Raw genomic sequence first — 20078 nt, 5'->3', positions numbered from 1 at the left:
AAAAGTTTAAACGCTGAGAATATTCAGATATCCATATTATTTAAAATTATTTCCTAATCATCATTATTTTTATTTTATTAATCTATTATGATTTTGTACACTGCTATCAATTTTGTTTCGTCAATTTCGTTTGTAGATTGGATCTGCTCGCCTATCTATTTTTATTCTGGCGGTGCTCGTATTTCGAAATAATAAATTGTTAAAAAAAATGAATAATAACGTTATTCTCTTTCTTCGAAAAACGTGCGCTTCCATTTTTTTCTACACCGCAGCGCTCGTTAACGAGAATCCGAGTGCGTAGCTGAAAAAAAATCACGAGCAAAAAGGACGCGGACCGAACTGGGTGGTACATTTAATTCGGGACGCGCGAAATAACAAACAAAAGGGAACCGCCGAAACTTAAACCAAACAGGCGGATTGGATATCGTTTGCACCGGCTACGTGCGCACGAAAGTGTATCGACGCAATCGAGATCGGCGCGGGGGCGAAATCGAAATTGGCCGGCCGATCTCACAAAAGCGCGCCGATCCGCGACTGTAACTCAATTATTACGAAGTAACGGCCATGGTTGCCCGATTTTTTTCCCAGCCAGATTTTACATCGATTTGGAAAAATACGTGATGAAAAAGTCTGTGTCTTGGTGTTGGAATAATGAGAAGAATAATTTTTCACATTCATATTCAAATAAAATTTTACACTTGCGTTGTGAGAAATTATTCAAATTAAATTTTTCCAAAATCTAGTAATTTTCTGCGAAGAAATTTTATATAAATATTATCTCCTGGATTTACGAGTATGAAATATAAACGAGAGAGGTGCGAGGGAAATAGAAAGAGAAAGAGAAAGAGAGAGAAGAAGAGGAAAAGGGGGAAGCGGCAAAAGGGTGGCTCGTCATTCTTTCGAGGAACCTCCGTTCTTTACATATGGCGCTTAGTACAGGCAATAACCATCGATAATCGGCCAATAGGAACGACCACCCCTTACGGATCGTCGATTCTCCTCCCCTCTTCCGTAGATCTGTAGGTAGCATGACAAATAACTCTCACAATGGTCCATCGACCACCCCCGCCTCCGCCTGCCACCCTTCTTGCAGCTCGCCAGCTCGTCCCTTTCCCCCCTCGTGTTATACACGACCAGATCGGTTCCGGCAATTTTACATTCATGTCACAGCCTCGCTGATTTATTATAATGTTTGCCGCGCTCGTCCTCCCCTCGTCTCTTCGCTCACATCCCCCTCCTCCGCAGCCATGCTGACGACCCAATGTTCAGTCGGCGAATTGGGAAAATACTCTCCAGGGGATGAACTGTCGATAAAACGATGGCTGCTTCGTATATATTGGTCGAGGGATCGAGATCGAAATCGAAACTGGACGAGATCATAGTCTATTTATGGTCGCGGACAAAGGAGGGTTAAGTGTGATAGTTTGGTGGGAAAATGACAGGGGGAATTGTTTGACAATTTCCAATTATTACGTTAACCCGATAATTTTCTCAGTCATTCAAATATTATAGATGGCCACAATTTTATAAATTTACTTTTTTCACGATAGTATTAATTTTCTAAGTATATATTGAACGCTGCCTTTTGTCTTTGTTTATAACGGTATCTTCTGAGCGTTTCAAAAACGCAATCTCATTCGGAATTTCCCCGGGAATCGAACAGAGATCCTCCGGAAGATTGATTCCTGGCAAGGTCCTCCAGGTACTCTAAGACCGGGTCCCGATAAACAAGACAATTTCGCGAGAGAATGTCCCAAGGAATCCATAAATCGCGCGAAGCAACCGTAGCTCCGAGCTCCGCTGCGATTAGAGGCGATCGGACCGAACCCGCCATCTTGAAGGCGTTTGCCGCCAAACGATTGAATGTCTCCCCAAGCGGACATCCCGCGCCGTATCACCTCCGGACCCTTTTCTCGCCGATGCAGGGCCCTTTTCTTACCCCCTGCCCCTCCCCCGATTCGCCCTCGCGTGTCGCGGGAATTGAAAGCGCCGGCGATTCGGCCGACTCGAAAAGCGGCGACGATTCTATTTTCCTTCGCCCGAAACATCGCGTGAGGGATAAAAATCTTTACGGCGAATCCGGCCACCAAAATGGGATAGGTTATCCCCCTTATACCGAGAGGTGGAGGGATGCCCCGTAATATCCATCCCGACGATCGTATAAGATTTGCGGAGAAGATTGCGTAACGGAAAAAAATTATTAGATCAATATAATATCTTTGATATAGACGATACACTCTTTGAGATTTTTTTATGTGTCAGTTCCGTTATAAATTTAGTTCATTTCTTTTTTCAACGCCAATATCTCCTATTCTTTTGTATCCTGACAAGAACGTGCAACATGACGAAGCTTCAGATCGGCGACAAAGCAGTTTCCGATTTACCGAACAACAATTCCATTTTCCGATGTCGAAAAACGAGGGGATAAAAATCTGTACGGTGAGACTGTGACTTCGGAAAATGGAGTCCCGCAGCTATCTCGATTCTCTGGCTTTTGTTCCCTCCGATTCACTTTGCGACATCTGCAGCAAGTGGCTGCATCTTTTCGAACGTCTGAATTCAATTTGCATGTGCGTCTTCTAATCCAAATTGAACAATTTTGAGCGTGAAAAAAATATTTTTATTTAATAAAATCATTTGCAAAATATTTTATGCTTTATTTTTATTATTTAAAAAAAACATAAAATAATTAATTTAAAAGAGCATAAGTCTCCTTCACATATATTGCCATTTTAATCTAATTATAATCTAATTGTAAGGATTAAATATTTTATGGAGCGAATAATCGCAGTTACACGATCGGCCATCTCTTTCAGAGCTCTTTTACCCTATCACTTTCTTTCTCCACCCACACTCACCCTCTTTGTTCGCTGCACCATTTCGCCGCATCCGATGCGGCGTAACTCTGAATGCAAACGATGCGATGGTTGCCATGTCCTCGTGCATTCTTGCACCGGGTATAAAATTTTATTGTCGTAATTCTGTCGACAACCAGAAAGCATTTATAAAACGAGGATTATAACTCGTGCCGAAAAATTTCCTAATAAAATATTCTATCGTCGCGATTTTTCACATCCTTTCGCGATGTCAGAATCTGATATATGAGCGCAGTAATAATTACGAATGCATTTCTCACGCACTTGCGTGACACAAAACTCTCGCGAGAGCTTATCAACCGGGAATCGGGGAAATGAAGTTATTCTAAAAAGTTCATTTTTCGATATTACGGTGGTCGCGATCACCGATCCCGGAACATTTTTACGCTTCAGGGCGATGTTCGTGACTCCCAGGTAGATTGCATTATTTTATTAGAATGAATTATTCATGCGCGTCACTTACACGGTATGCATAAGTCGCGCTCTTTCATCAATCCCCCTCCGACTTCCCGGCTTTTACTGTGCGAGAATTCTCGATTCATCTTCTTATTCTTTCATCGTTCACCGAATGAGCGTATTTTTTATAAAATTCGTAAAATCAGCTGTTCACAATAATCTTTTGTTTTTATTCTTCTTTATTTTTATTCTATCTTTATTTGTGTCGCATGAAATATTTTTTGCATATATTTACTCTTTTACGTTTCAGAATCTTGTCGCAATTTTTTTCTTTGATATATCCCATAAAACATTAAAATATACTTAGTATATACAATGTATGTACATTTATGTATATTGTATATTCTATGTATATACATTCTTGATAGAATTTACATACATAGGATGTGAAATATACGTGCAAATGTAACCGGAAAAATATACATAGAAGATCCATGGTACATACATATGTACATGATTAGTACATGCAATGTATATACACTTTCCCAGACAGCACAATGACATCTTAAAAACGTATTAAAAATAAACAAATTGAACGTTTCGTATGTATTTAAAATATCCAGATTAGAGCCTAAAATATCTTTAGGATGTTTTATGGATATCCAGTGTTATTATTTTGAACATCCCAAAAATGTCCATTTTAAAGACCAAACGGACTAAAATTGGACTTGTTTCGAACATTAAAAGAATATTTTAAAAATAGGTATAAATAATTTTTACAAAATATTTTAATGAAAAAATTTAAATTTATTATATTAAATTTCTCATTATTTTATATTATTTTATATTAAATTCGTTTATTCGCCGGACATTTACTTGTCCGATTTATAAAATCAATTTAATATCTGAAACTCGTGATTTAGATCAGAAATTAAATTGAGCAGTATATTTTTAAACGTATTTGTTATCTTTTGCAATCTTTATATAATTCTCATAACTAAAATTTAAATACGAGAAAGATAGCGCATCGCACGTCGCGTAGCGGTAAACGAACGAACTAACACATCCTTGCGTGCTCGCGCGAAACTTTGACGTCCAAGATCGGACATCTTGTGGACGTCCAAATATTGGCCATTAACGGATGTCTCAAATCGGATGTACGATGGATGTTCATTTCATGTTCATGGACGTGTGGACGTAAAATGGATATAAAATGAATATCCATAGGATGTCCTGTGCTGTCTGGGTTGTCCATCCATTCTTTATACAAACTACATATTTACATTTCACATACGTAGTACATACAAGAACTATATGTACATATGGAATACATCAATAAATATACATCTTATATATTGTAATGTATATCCAAATTATGTATATGAAATGTATGTACTTAGAGATTATAAAACGCATGTATACATGATATATAGCAATGTATATACATATTACATACAGTAAAGTATATAAAAACTATCTATCTACATTTCACATGCAATGTATATACATAAATTGTATGTATATATAAAATACATCTTTGAATATACTTATTATATATTATAATGTATATTCAAATTATGTATATGAAATGTATGTATTTAGAGATGATAAAACGTATGTATATATGATGTACAGCAATATATATACATATTACATACAATACAGTAAATAAAAACTATCTATCTACATTTCACATGCAATGTACATATATAAACTGTATGTACATATAAAATACATCAATGAATATACATAATACATATTGTAGTGTTTATCCAAATCATGTATATGAAATGTATGAACATGCAACATACAAGATATTATTTTCATGTTATGGAAGTAAGATGTATATTCATAGAATATCTAATGTTATATAGGATCTTTGATATATCTTTTAACAGAAAAATTATCTTAAAACAGAAAAAATACTAAAATTCTAGTCCTTACAAATCTTAGTAATTTCCATTTGAGGATTTTAACCGCGAACGAAAAATTCTTTTCAGTCTTTTTTTTGGTCACCGCTCTCTTGCTTCCCGTCACGAGGCTCATCTTCCCTCTGAACCCGATTCCATGGGGAGGGGTACCGGTCCCACGATGCGCCGCCGAGAAGAACGTGTCATCCGTCAACGTCAATCCGATGCGGCAGTGGACGCAAAACGAAGCGACGATGCGATTTGAATGCGAGCCGGCGCATTCCGAAAAGTCGTCGCGGGTCCTTTTTTCCGCCGCGGAATTGGGCGCGCCCGTTTTTGCCGCTTCGCGTGAAGCGAGATAATTGCGTGAAAAAATGTACGGCTAAGTAAGATCTCGATATTACGATAGACTAGATTGCGGACTATCCCAGTGACAAGACATGGTGTCTCGCGCCGAAAAAGGGCGATGGCGTAATTCAACTTTCACCCTTTTTTTCACGAATCACGCGCTACTAGACCTCTTAAGCGCGAAAATATAGATCATTTATATCTCTCGGCCAATAACTCGATTATCTCATCGACAGCTTGCGCGAGACACGATAATAGCTATTCACTTCCTATATACTTGTATTAAGCGCGTTGAAGTGCTGTCTATTGTATCGCCACATGTATCAGGATAAATGTACAGGTCATAAAATGTAGATTGCTTAATTCGCAACGCATTATTATATGAGCGAATAAAGGCCAGATGTGTATCTCGTAGGATACAATGCTGAGTTTAGGACTAATGAAGCTCAAATTGCTCTTATCTATCGCGAGTGTTCACCCAAGTGGAATGTATTCGATACCGGCATCTCGTTTTCTTATCTGTGATAGGTGGAAAAAGCAATATTCCGATGGAATCTCGCGTAATTTCTCTGAATGAAGACTCGCAAAGGCTGGATCTTTTCTACAATATCGAGGAAGGTCGCGAAGACAAATGTCGAACGCTAAAAGGAGACGATGTAAACGGACTAAACGGACGCTATTACCGGAACAGCTCGGCATTCCACGAGAAGGGAATGCACCCTTCCTCATTCCCGCCCTTTCGCCCTTTTTCCACGACGGCCGTTTCGTGTCCTGGAGAGAAGCGCACGGAAATTCCAGCGTTTGCATATCAAGGCACCGCCACCGTTTAATCGGCCGTTACATTACTTCGGGTATCCGCAATCTGTGTTCTCGAGGTCTTTCGATTCCACTCCGGCCCTCCTCGATGCACCGAACATCCCTCGGAATAATGTTGGACGAGCCGCCGTTCGATTTATATGTCAACTGTCAACATTTCCATATTGAATGGAAAGTATCAGCTGATCACGCGCGCGCGATATATTATATAAGTACATCTCTTTACTTATATAATATTAGACGGATAATTAGAAAATGTTTTTTTCCGATGGCGAAAAGCGATAGATTAAAATTTATTCTGTACAAATGTCAGTTACTTTGATTTACACGATAATCGTTATAGCTCTACGGCGTATCTTTCGAGCAGAAAGTGTTTATTACCGCGCCGGCATGATTATTAAGTTTAATTCCATTACTGTGTTATTAAGAACAATGACAACCGCGCGGAGATAAATAAGCGCAATACGTCATTGTAAGTGAAAGTAAACACGTAGCTGCCCGCGGCGGCGCCGTTCGAAAATAGAAGAAAATAACGCGATAATAGTGGCTGTGAGCGTGCAGCCACTTGTACTACTCCTTTGATCGCTCGTTAACCGGGAATTACTCTAATTACAAGACCAGGAAAAAAGAACAGATACATAATGCATGCAGCTAACTAACAACCGGCGCAATTTAAAAAGCGAAAACGCCAAGCAGAGGAAAAGAAAAGAGACATGTAACTGCGTGTAACATATATACTGTGCAAAACGAGCAAACATATCAAATTATTTAATTATACAATTAAGTTTGGGTTGATATTTATAGTCGATCAAAATCTGATAAGCACTTTTTTAAGTAGAAAAAGGAGCGAGTCATGGTCAGCCTACCTCCTTTCTGTGCTATAATTAATTATTTCTATAGAAACATTTTGCTGATTAAATCAACAAATTAAATGTAAGATTAAATCATTATCGACAATTAAAATTTTTCTTATAATCATTAATATATAATTTATATTTTTATACTAACAAAACGAGTTGATGGAAGCTAGCGGGTAAGAGATGGACAATACGAGGAGAACAATTTGCTCGGCAGATGTATGTTTTTACCTTTTCTTCGACCGTCGGTCGATGGAAGTCGCGGCTTTCGCGCGTTTAACGTCGAAACGATCGCGATTGGACGACGATCGGCTTGTCTTGGGAAACGTGCGATCGCTCGTTAGCTCGATGAACGAGAAAGAGCAAGGATACGACAAGGAAATCGGATCCAGTGATGGCTGCTAAATGAACAGTAGAGTTCAAGATTGTGTAGCTATGAAGGAATCAACATTTTTTCTCTCCCTTTCATTTTCTGATAATTATCTTTTATTTTAAATTATTATATTTAGAAATATTTAGAAAGCAGAATTTTTTTATTCAAAATAATTCGAAGCTTTATTGGCCAAGTATTTTAATATATTTAATATTCACAAATTTAGAAAAAAATAATTAAATGTTTTGATAGTCTTATATGATATCTAAGAAGAGTCTAATTTAAATTGAACAAAAGATTATACATATTGAGCTTTAAAAACCTATGAAATAATATTTGGTCACACATATAATCATCCATATATTTTTTCAATGGATTGATATAACATCTGAAATAATCTCGACAATACGTGGCAGGTTGTGAAGTCCACAAACGCGTGGCTGAAATCCGGAAGACAGTCGGCGTATCGCCGGTTTGTTTCGTCGCTAACGAGCCGGAACAAGCGCGATTTTCGTAAAAACCGGCGGAATCGACGGCGACGACGGCTTTCGTCGCGGCAGATTCCGCGATTAGACTCGCCGCTCGTCCAATTTGCTGGATTTTAGGTCGCCGCCGCGACCGCATACGGCACGAGCGAGTATCGCATGCGGGACGTCCGTTTGCGATCGCTAGGCGACGTGATTTATCTCGCGCTGTGTTCGAGAAACGAAAGCGTGTAACGCGACGATACTCTCCGTGTCTCCTCTTGGCAATTGTACGATCGTACATCGTACACAGTCGACTGTGCGTGCGATTGTATCGCTTTTCTTCATTTAGTTACCGCCGTCATTAGAGACCGAGTTAATGATAAGAAGGCCGAGCTTTCAGGGTATCTATTCTGTTTGGAAAGAACATGGAAAATTTGAATTTTTCAGGGATTTCTTACGTATCTGGAAAAATCAGGAGAATTAATTGAAATTTGGAGACTTTTTAAAAAATCTTCTCTGATAATTTTTTTCTTATATTGTAAAAAGGTCGGTAAATGAATTATGTTTTTAAAATATAAATGTATATTTATCTTTCTATTTATGTATTCAATATCTTAAAATATTGAATATGCAATACATATTTTTTATATAATTCTTAGTGATAAAAAAATGAAAATGTTATGCAAGCGAAAAATGTTGATTTCTAAATATATTCAATTTTATATAATTATAAATCTAGCATTTGAAACTTAAGATCCTCTGTGTTTTTCTTCGTACGAATGAAAATGCACGCAATAAAAAATATATTTTAGACAAACTTCCATTCTTTAAAAAATCTTTAAAATATTCTCCTTATCTGGAATTGTGAAAAATATCTGAAAGATCAGGGAAATTATACAAGGAATGCTTTCACAAGATTCGAGTAGATACCGTGATGTTGCTAAATTATGTCAAGATCTCGCACACATGTCGAAACTATTTTTCATTGAAATATAATTCACGATGATTCATCTCTCGAAAATCAAATCAGAAAGCAAGATTTAAACGCGCGAGAGCATGCAATCAGATCTCGCATTCTTCGGCCGATCTCTTCGTGAAACGTTGCAACGTTAATTTTCTCGATTATCGAATTTATTAAATATGACATTTATAACACGCGAAACAATTTGTCTTCTCTGCCAAGTATCTCGGAGAAAAAAAAAATGCGAGAAGTGTTAAAAGACTTGCGCGTGTGTTTTCGTCAAGATTATTCGCTCCTCAAATTCTTCGAGTCGACCAAGCAAGCTCGGGCAAGACCAGGCAAGTTTCCGCGCGGCGGAGCATGATGAAGCGATTTGCTGAATCGCCGTAAAGAGACAGGGCCTTTACTCGACCAAGTAACTCATGTATACACTATAGTGTAGCACGAGGAGGGCGAGGACACAAGAGGCGCATTAGTAATGGCTGTTAGCGCCGGCACCATAGAAACCCGCGCAAGAAACCTCATCAACTCGCGCAAAACTGTCGCGCCGAGGGATTACGAACTTATCTCGTCCATTCGCGATTTCGATCTCTCTATCGGCGTTTTTCCCCATCGGCCGATATGGAGATACATCAGGTGCGTGTTGCACAACGACCGAATCCACCGTTAATGATTATGAGCGGCTTCCCGAGGCTGGAAAGGAACTTACGTCGTAAATTACGCCGTGTTACTCAGATTCCCAGCTTAGAATGATTGCACGCCGGATGCGAGTGTGTGCACAAACGGGTGCCCATAAATGCGTACGTAAACGTCTCGGTTTCTACCTGTTCTATGGCAACCAGCAGAATAACATGCAATTAGAATGACGTTGGTCCTGACCGCGAGATCGACGTATCGCGCGAATAATGCGATGAATATCTCTATAATTCAAGCAGAGAAAACGAATAATCGAATTTGGTTTTTTTTGTGTGCATTAATTCTGCATATTTATAGTTGAGAATTGATTCTTCAAATCCATAATTTACCATTATCTCGATTAATTCAAAATAATACACTCTTCATTATCGGATTTTGAGACACAAGGTATTCTCTGGTATATTGATATCATTAATAAATCATTTTGGGCCGCGGGAGAAGGAGAAGCCTGTCCGAATTCATCGCGCGTTTCTCTCCCCGGGATCGCAAATGATCGGCATCACAAACGCACGGACGAGTGCGAAGAGCGACGCGAAGAGAGAGGATAAGAGAAACGGGGAGGGTTTGCATTACGGTGCAAAAAGACCGGACCTGCGCGACGGCTGATGATAACATCAGTCTCTCCTGTCTCCGCGCGCTGTCTCGTAGGGCCCCGAGAAAGGCGAAGAGGGCGACTTGGCTCTCCCTTGCCACCCCCTTCCCATCCCCGTGTCGCTCTTCATGTAATTTGTATCGAAACATCGCGGCAGAGAAGCTGTCGGCTCCGGCCAAAGACCGATTGCGACTCGACGTAAGCAGGAACGCGACGGAACCCGGTTGAAGAAACCCGGTCCGCGAGATCCGAATGAGGAGGCGAGAGAGGGAAGTCCACGGGGATCTTCGGTGGAATCCGGAGAAAGACGGAAGAGAGGAGCGAGCTCTCCCCTTTTGTTCTACCGCGGGTCTGTTTGCCGCTAAGCGGATGATGGGGCCCCTACATCGTTAAAGTCGACTCGCAGAAACGCGAGGGGTCTGGAAACCGTCAAGTTTATACGTGGCATCTTACGTTTAATAAAGTTGAAGCAACTGTTATATGCTTTAGAAAGATTTATCAAGATACAAATATCTGTTGTGTCTAAATAAAGATGAATCCTGCGATATCTCAGAGGCCTATCAAGCTTAGAATATGTCTCAGTATATCTGCAAATTTATCTTTGAGCTTTTCGCGAAATACGTACTGCCTCTCATCTCTTAATATCAATCTTAAAAATAACAAATATTTTCTGTCTATTTTTTATGCTCGGGATTTGATCAGTCGCAGGAAATTTTCAACGCATTATTAACTTCGCGTAAAATTTCTACATATAAAAGATACATTTTACACTCGTCCGAGAGGATCAAAGAGATGTAATTGTCCTTTTGTCTCGTCGAAGACTTTTGAGGCCCTTCTCTGGACAAACAGCGCGCGGCTCGTCCTCCCTTTCAATCTTCCGTCTTTTCCTCCAACTTAAGGACGCGTGCAGGGGGGAGAAAGAGGAGGGAGGAGGGTGAGGCTGCGGAGAGGAAAGGCCAGAAAGTGCAGGTGATTTTTATTTGCTCCATTTGAACGGCGAGCTGGCTTTTTTGCCGGGTTCCAGGCCTGCTAACAAGCGCTCTTTTGCTCCTCGCGAATTGTGATGCCGCTGACACTTTAGTGATGTTTCTGCCTCTACTGTAAGGCCCCTTCTCTCGCCGTTTCCCCCTTAGGCTCTGACCATATTCGGCGTCGGGCCTGTGATGTAAAATTCGTCGGAAGATCTACTCGCGAATATCAAACCGCGATACTCGTTTAAAGCCGAAAGTTACTCCGAGAGTCCAGTCGAAGTCAAAGGACGAAACGAATTTCTGCGAATAAACGATTTATTTCGTAGATTTTAGTCCAATGATAAATATTTTATAAAATTAACAAAGAATTCGTCAGAAATTATGACATCAATTTAGAAATGAATTTTTGCATAAAAATATAAAAACTGTAAATCTCATTTTTATATTTAAAATATTGAGAAATACATCTTATATTTCTTTCCCTATGTAATTCAACATTTGATATATTTCTGGCGTCGGAAAAACGCGCGGACTCCAAATTATGCGATCTGTTCTCGCTCGTCATCACGCTAAAGTCTCATCAAGCGTTATTCTTTACGACACCTTTAAGATTCCATGCCACAAGCTACCACGACAAAACATCGTAACCGGAGAGAGAGATTGATACATTTTTAATGCGGACGCGCGTCGACGAAGATTCGGCGGGGCAGGAGAAAGAGCGAATATCGCGGATTCCACGCGACGCGAGGCAAAAGATAAAAAAAAAGAGGAGAGCGTTTCGCGAAGCCGAAACTCTCGAATTCGATGCGCGAAGACGAAGCCCGATGGGCAGACGGAAAGCCCCTTGATTCATGTCGGATTCCTTCAAGCTGCCATTTTTTGCGGCCGCAGAAACGTGGTGAGAATCGTCGTCGGCTGCCAACGAAATAGCTTCAAAGAAAACGCAGGCAGAAACGATCGCTAAGTGAGAATATGAAATTATTCGCGTAAAAATTGAAAGACCATTCAAAAATTTATAACATGTATTCTCTCTCTCTCTCTTTCTTCTTCAAATATAGAGTTTATAAGAATTTATCAAGTTTATTCTCCTGTTGAAAACACATTGATAAAAATAATATAATAAAATCAAATAATAAAATATTTAATATTATTTATGCATAAAAGTAGAATATTTTACATGTAATTATACTTTAAAAATATTTGTAAATATTACGAAAGATACTCTTGTAAAAATTTATAAGTGCAATCAAATAATCCTTAACGAACAGGAAAGAGAAAAACTGAGTAACTTGCAATTCCAACAGTTTATGCAAATATTGCTTAGAATGCGTCCGCAATATGTGGCTAACGTGATGTAATGATGGCGGCGAGAAAAAGGTGAGAAGAGGACGAGGTGAGACGAGTCACAGGGGGAGCAAGAAAGAGGGCAACAAGTCAATTAAGAGACTCTCGGACGAGTGCGTTGGCCTAATCATCGTCGGAGGAAGAGAGCGGGTACCGCCTAAATTACGAGCGGCCAATTATATTGCGTTTAAAATTAATTACTAGATCGCCCGAAGATAAATCGATGCCCTGACGAGGAGGCCAGTGACGAGGGGACGAGAGAGATTCCGCTTCTGCTTTCCCTTTCTCCTTCTCCCTCCTTCTCGAAATAAAAAGGAACACCAGCGGGACTCCGCGACGTTTATTTTTTCATACTTATCTATCGAATCTGCCTTGAATGGCAATTATTACCCCCTCAAATTAATCACCCATCGCTTTGACACAATGGCGTCCTAACGTCTGCATCCCGGCGCGACGATTTCATGCCAACGATAACAGACCTTCTCTTCGTATATCTTCCCGGTCTGTCTCGCCCTCTTATCGATAAGCCAGCATCAGCGAGTCATGCATCGCGTGTCTTCTCTGTGCCATCGGACAAAAATCTCGCCATGTTTGAGTCTTTCAAAATTATCGGTACTATATTCTTGTTAAAAAAAATTGTTATAAAAAATATTCCATCTTTAAATTTTCTAAAAAATTTTACTTCTTTTTTAATGACAGAAGATGTATTTAATAGAAGTTTTTAATAGTGGTTTAATAGTTTAATAGAACTTTCCTCTAGTGAGACTACTTTGTAATTTGTACCAGCCTTTTTATAATTAAAATTATTATATAACATGATACCAATTTTTTGTAAATATTATTATAATATTAATGCAATATTAATATAATATTAATGCAATATTAATATAATATTAATATAATATAAACATAATATTAATATAATATTAATATAATAAGGTCTAATCACGGTTAAATCGACTAATCGGTCCAAGTGCGATCGAGAACGCGAAGTAGAACTTTAGATGATTAATATAAGACGGCAGTAAAATACCGGGCGCGTTAATGGCCGGAGCGATTAACTGCGCTATTACGGCTCGCCGTAATTGCTCTCGTCGATCAAGCGCGATCGAGAAATCCGGTTCCTTTCGATCGTCAAATCAGCGATCGCGCTACTGGCGCGACTATGAGGGGGACTATTGCTATTATGAGAGCCCATTAAAACGATTTGGCCGGGTAACAATGGCAGCCATTCGTATTCCGCGACGTGCGCTATCCTCTCCGGCTGCATGACCGCTATGTGAAACCGATCGTGAATCGGGTTTATTGCCGATTAACGGTTACCTGCTCGATCGTTGCACGTGTACGTGTCCAATGAGACACGATTCCGCATCTCGGTATCGACTTCTCGTGCAACTAATCTGTTCTAGATCGATTGCGAATTGCGTTTCACGCGGCCGTTATTATTACAAAAACGTTGAAAACAATCATAGAAAATTCGCACAATATTCGATACATCGATGTTTCGAAATTTCATTATAAATTAGTCAATCATGTTTATCTCGAGACCCCGTTACTGTACAAAAGATTAGAGAAATATTACATATTTATTACTTATTGTAACACACATATCTGAGGATCGTATCCGCTTCTCTTTTTTCTTGGTATCCTAATCAAGTGCACGTGTGATATAAGCCTAATACTCGGTCGTTGCGTTCAGGAATTACAACGATGTCTAAAATGCTCGACTAATTCCAGAATTTATTCATACAGGATAACGCGACCCAGTCGCGGTGATTTATTCGCTGTTAATGCCAAAATATTTAGAGGTCGTGCGCTAACTAATTTCCGACCGGTTTAATTAACCGAGGTGCCACGGATGCTGGCGCACGCATTCGTACACCAGCTGGTCTAAACCGGTTTAGGATCGCGTCCGAGACGAGTTAATACAATGAAATCAATGTGAAGTTAATCGTCTTTGCGTCGCTTAGTCCTTCATCGATAACGAGTACCACGGTCCACGTTCTCTATTAATATCATATCGATTAAATCTTTGATTTCGTTAACGAATTATCGATATTCTTTCCATCTCTTTAATTTTATTATTGAATAATAATTGTCAATATTTATTTATCATTATCGATACTAGAAAATCTCTGTAATATTTATAAATCGCTGTCAAAGAAAATAAAATTTCTCTCCCTCCCTTCCCAAAAATATCTCGAGAAAATTTCTTTTTAAAATTGCAGGCTTGATTAATTTTCGCTATTATACAATAGAATAATTTTCTTGATCTTCTTTCTTTTCGAATATCCCGTTTCATACTTTCTTTAAAAATTTCAGTTCTAAAATAATTTTTTTTGATTTTACTAAAATTGCCTTAGATTCTAATTTAATTGTGTAAAATGGGAATTAACTAATTCCCGATTTTTTTAATGGCGTGATACGAACGAACGTATTTATACAAGACTAATATCGGGATGATTCGTCGCAACCTCTCGTTATTGTCTCTGCGGGTTTGCCTACTGGAGCGATTGATTTACGACGGTTTACGACACGTCCAAGGATAGACACCCGTTCCGTGGCACGTTCTGACGTGACGAGAATGACCCTCGTTAACGATCGATCATCGTTTTACGGCAGCAACCACAAAGACGGCTGAATGCGTGCTCAGTCGTCGAGATAGTCTTGCATTATTAAGGCTGAGTTGAAAAGACAGGTAGTAGACACGTAATTTCATGATAATCTTAGGACACTTTGAGACAACTTTGAAAACATGTGATTTACAAGTGTTTTAAAAAGAAATGTGACTTTCGGAGAAAAACTTCTCGAAGACTACCGACTTTTATTTGCGTAGTACGAAAGAAAATATGTCGATTACGCGCTTGCATTAGTTGGGTTTGCACAAATAGTCTAACTGCGAATTAAAATTACAATGTCATTAATCATGTTTGATTTTTAGAATTGATAAGCATAAACAATGAAGCACCTACTATTGCGGCAATCATTTCTTCAAAATGAAATGATTTCATATTTAATCTTTCTCGCACCAGTATACTTGAGAAGCCTAATATGCGTCACGACAAAAGGTCACGCACATCAAACTGAATTAACCTTTTTAATGAAGTTGAACAAGAAAATAGAAATGAGATGTTAACGGTACGTCGAGAGCGTTTATGAGCGATGATTGATGTGCCAAATCAGGAATGTACTGTTCGTTTATTAGATCAAGACATTAAGTGGTCAAATATTTATTAGCAGTAGAAAACGGCTCAGTTAGATAATTAACACTTACATCATCTCTGTCCCGTGCATATATAACGTGTTAAATTTCTCATATATATATTATTATATTTATCTCCCAGGATATATATCGTTGACCATCTCTCTGATTTTTTTATAAATTTGAAATTGATTGTAAAAAAATAATTATTTTTTAATAAGATCCATCGGTTTTCTGAAGAGATTGGATGAGTGAAAGTAAGGAAAGAGTGAAAATGGATTTCAACAACTATAAAACACGTGCACTTCAGGAAACTATAATTAAGTTACCGAACGATATTTCAACGAACGCGCCGAGAACTGTAATTCACTTTTTCGCAACATTGTGAATAAAAGTAACGGTTAACTTCGTGCGATTAATCTACTAAGTGGCGTCGGAGAAACTCGAACCACCGGGGTACGTCGCTCTTAAATCAAGCAATTATGCCCTCGCAATGTAAACCGCGTGAGCACGATGCGCCCAATTAGAGGTCCTTCTCTCGCGGGGTAGTTTCGCGAGAGGAAGACGTACGTGGGAGATGCGCGCCAGAGAGTTCCTGGAATCCAGCAAAGCCTCCCATAAAAATCATCCTCGTTAATATCAGGCGGATTTCATAAATCTCGAGTAATAAGTTTTTATGTATCGGTTATGGCGGCTTAATTGTCGGCCAGTAGGCTTTCGCGGCCGAGCAAGCTCCCAGCCAAGTGTATACGTGTATATGTGTGTACATATCTGTCTACATATGTATATCACGGACTCTATGGACATCATAAAACGCATAAATACCAGTACTCGGCGGGGACACCGTTACAGCACACGCATGAATACGCAAATGCATAAATATTCTGGACGCTACGTTCGTAAGACTCGTGGAAGTTGGCCGGACGTATGTCTTATTATAATATTCCGTAATGTTAGCACAGGACTTTATATATGCAGTATTATCCGTTCGCGTTAAACCGTGTACGCGATACACCTCGATGCATTTCGTCCTGTTGGTGCTCAATTCGTCACTGCGAATTTATCCCTTGCGCAATTTTCCTTCATACTTGTGCACAGTGAGATACTACAGAGTTATCTTATTGTTAGTCACAGAGTATATAAAAAATTATTCCAATATTATTTATATAAAATTGTTAAAAATCTATAAATTTTTACAAATATACAATTGAACAGAAGCTTCATTCAATAGTTATAATTTCTAAATTGTAAATAATTTTGCAAAAATTTTATTTACAATTATTATATTATATCGATCGATTATTATATTAATTAATTAATTATCTTTGGAAAAAAATTTGTGCAAGATTGTTTACAATTCAGAAATTGTAAATTGTAAATTGTGTGAAACAGACAATGCAAAAGAGTATATAATTAAAAAATTATTTAATTTTGAAAAGATTAGAGGAAATTGTAATCTGTCACATGTATTTACAATATTGCAGCCTTAATAGGCAACATGTAATAATCCAGTGAGAACCACGGGAATGATATTTATCTGGCGTGGCGCTTAAAGAGGACAAATAAACAGTGACGACAACGACAACAGGCAGACCCGGTTGAATTCAGGTTATCGTTAATTTCAAGTCATGGTAACTGCACGTATCGTTAGTGAATATAATCACGCCGTTAATGAGGCTGTTAGACGATACCGATAACTATTGAATAAAGTCTATATCGATCAACCAGCAAAATTACAATCATCGCATCTTTCTACATATAATGTGATATTAATTTTTATGAGTTCTACGTTATCGTAATTTATAATTTTTGAAATGCTTTTTTATTCGTGTATTTTTAGAATATTAATATAATCTTCAAGATTTTGATTATAATTAGAAGACTTAATAGTCCACATATATAATTGTTCCGATTATTTTTTTGAAGAATATATTATATAATATTAATTTAGTGATTTTAATTCACGATATTATTTCACGAATAACATTATTATAATAGTGAGAGTCACTGGTCAGATTTTAGTGTTAATCTAAGGGGTCGAGCCGGTACACCGGATTGGCCGGTACCCGGCAGACAATTACTCCATGGACCCCCCGCGGTAGCGATGGATGTCTCTCTCGACGATGGGTCCCACCGAATGCCAGGATAGAAACTGCGTCGATCCCTTCCGTTACCTGTCCCCCTCGCTTCTGTCTCTCTCTCTCTCTTTCTCTCTCTCTTTCTCCGACCCGTTTGTCTCACTTTCCCAACGCCATCGGTCCGCTGTATGAATTGTTTGTTTAGGTGATGTATCGCGGCGATACTTATCACCTCGTACGAGAGAATCCACGCAGCGGGAATGGCGATATGAGATATTGCGTTCTAAGAGGAATCTAATGATCCGCCTTGCACGAAGAGTAAAAAGCACTCCAGCCACGCGTTTCAGCCCGTTGTCAAAGATATGTCCGATTGTCGCATTTCCAGGATCCTTAGAAAAGAAATGCATGATGAAAAAAATGATCTGTCATACTGACATACTTTGTAAAAGGAAAACTTGAGGAAACAGCGACTTCTTTGTATATACAGGGTGTTTCTTAATAAGTGCGAAAAATTTTAGAAGATGATTCTTTGTCGATAATTAAGGGGGGTTTTTCATATATATACTCCTACATCTCTCCCTGTGGAGTTACACTCCTCCAAAAATGGGAATAAAAATTAGGTTTTTATTTTTTAGATTTTTAGGTTTTTATTATAATTTTGTTTTTGTTTCAATTTTTCCAACATTTACTCTAATTTTATTTTTATTTTAAAATTTAACTTCTCGTAATTCGAAACCTATGTTATTTAGTATCGTGCTGTGCACGATAACGTATTTTATTTTTTTTCTTGAAAACTACTGATTTTATGAAGAAAATAAAAGAAATAAAAAAATTTCTAAATAAATCAAACTCTTTAATGCATATTTTTAGATGAACATATTCCGGCTCATTAAAAAAAAATAAAAACCTAATTTTTACCCCTATTTTTGGAGGAGTGTAACTCCACAGGGAGAGATGTAGAAGTATATGTTTATATGATGAAAAACCTCCCTTAATTTTCAACAAAGAATCATCTCCTAAAATTTTTCGAACTTATTAAGAAACACCCTGTATATGTATCTCTTGTATATTTGACATATACATTTTCTTTAATATATATTTTCCATTTAAATATAATTATATATATATAAATATAATATAATATAATTATATTCCAACACATCAAAACGATATAAATTTCATTTAAGAGAATAGATGTAGTTGCAAAATTATATAATAAACATATTTTCATAACAAACATGACAAATTCGAGGAACACCTTTTAATTTAGCTATTAATGTCGACAATGCGTGTCGAAAATTTTCATGGGCATGATTTCGTCAAGTGCGCGACCGTGAAAAGAAATCGATGAAACGTTTCACGCAACGTTTAACGATGTGCGGGCCCACGGGATGTAAAATAAGGGTTCAAGTCGTGCGGTGTTTCGTTCGGGGTATTTTAATGGCGTTATAATATATGTATGCCTTTCATGCCGCACCATCCGAACCCGGGCCGTGCCTCGGCTTATGAGGCCGGACACCTTGGACGAGTTCGGCCCAGCATGGGGCTCGTTCGATATATTCAATCACGAAATTATCACTTCTGTACGCGCGAACCTCGTTCATACACGGCGAATTTTGCCTCGCGTATTTTATTGATTTCGAGTCTAGAATAATCACCTCGAATAGAAATGTTTATATGATGGCGAATCGAAAATGCAGAAGCGCATATTCTGCTACATTTGACACTAAGCTCGAATTGTAAATAACATATCATACTCGAATAAACCTATTTGACAGAAATAAACTTTAAGGTTTAGATATGAAAAAATCAATAAAAAGATTCACTTATTTTATTATTTATTATTACATGCGTTCTTGTAATTATAGAATAAAAAAAATTTATAATTGTTAAATTAAATTAAGAGTAGAATTTTTCACTTTTATATTTATTTTCAAAGTTCAATTTGTGAAAGTCACTATACTTTATAGTGACCTTGTCGAGAATTCTTAACACTTTGTCATTCTTCTGTAATTTGGTCTCTCGGGATCATATTCTTTAAAAGCTTCTTTGTTTTTTATGCAAGATAGAGTCTTTACAGATAGTTTGTAGATCAGTTACAAGCTACAGCGTAACTGTTCTGACAAAAGTTTTGTTCCACAGGGAAACCCTGCTAAAAGGACCATACCTCATTATATGTTTACCTAGTAAA

The sequence above is a fragment of the Camponotus vicinus genome, unplaced genomic scaffold (assembly GCF_025532165.1).
Source record: "Camponotus vicinus isolate PSW18456_S1 unplaced genomic scaffold, iyCamVici1.0 SCAF_1, whole genome shotgun sequence".
NCBI lineage: Eukaryota > Metazoa > Arthropoda > Insecta > Hymenoptera > Formicidae > Camponotus > Camponotus vicinus.
The sequence above is the reverse complement of the archived record's forward strand: the minus strand, read 5'-3'. Positions refer to the sequence as shown.